Here is a 1,110-nt window from a genome sequence, read left to right as displayed (position 1 = left end):
TTAATATGGAGTGTTACAGACAAACTACCCTTTGGTAGCACTCTAATGACGTTTTACGTCAGGTCTCGTGGCCATCTTCTTTTCAGGCGCCTCGGTGATTGTCAGGAATGAAAGTGGAAGAAGGTTAGAAACTAGTGGGTTTGGGTGGTATGGAAGTTTATAATGGAAGGAATGATATCTGGTTCGGGCTAGATCGGTTAAATATGGAACATTCAGATCTTTATGTATGATTTTATTTGTGACAAAGAAAGGAGCATTGAGGATATTACGAAGGATTATGGATTGTAAGGATTATATATGAGAGGAATTTGAAGATTTAGTGGAGCCCCAAAGCTCTACTCCATATGTCCAGATTGGCCTTATTACAGTCATTTGTAATGTGTTGGAAGTTTAGACCGTTTGTCTAGTTAGTGCTGTAATAGTCGAAATCAACGTGCAGTTTCCTGTCTTTTCAGTCTGGTGTGAGGATTGGGTGGTTAGGAAGTTTATAATGGAAGGAATGATATCTAGTTCGGGCTAGATCGGTTACAAATGGAACATTCAGGTCTTTATGTATGATTTTATTTGTGATAAAGAAAGGAGCATGGATTATGGATTGTAAGGATTAAATATGACAGGAATTATTGGAGCCTCAAAGCTCAACTCTGTATGTCAAGACTGGCCTTATTACAGTCATGTGGATCAGTCTTTTGTAATGAATTGGAAGCTTAGACCGTTTGTCCAGTAAGTGCTGTAATAGTCGAAATCGACGTACAGTTTTCTGTCTTTTCAGTCTTGTGTGAGGATTCCAGGCTAGTCGTTTGTCCAGATGTAGTCTAAGATAGCGGATCTGTTCTACTTAGGTAAGATCGACATTGTTAAAAGAGACTGTAGAGCAGTCGGTAGGTTTACGACGAAGGGTAAAGGTGATTTGATGGAATTTGTTGGGATTCGTTTTAATCCTCCAATTATGATATAATTTTTTGATGGTTCGATTATTATTAACAGCGAGCACACACGTGTCATCGGCATACGTGGTTAGGGTTAGGATAGTGTTAAGAATGTTTGGGATGTCAGCTGTATAGAGTATAGAGGATGGGACCGAGAATACTACCCTGAGGAACACCAGCG

This window comes from Halyomorpha halys, unplaced genomic scaffold (assembly GCF_000696795.3).
Source record: "Halyomorpha halys isolate HHAL.00 unplaced genomic scaffold, Hhal_1.1 Scaffold615.1, whole genome shotgun sequence".
Taxonomy (NCBI): domain Eukaryota; kingdom Metazoa; phylum Arthropoda; class Insecta; order Hemiptera; family Pentatomidae; genus Halyomorpha; species Halyomorpha halys.
Note: the sequence above shows the minus strand (reverse complement) of the source record.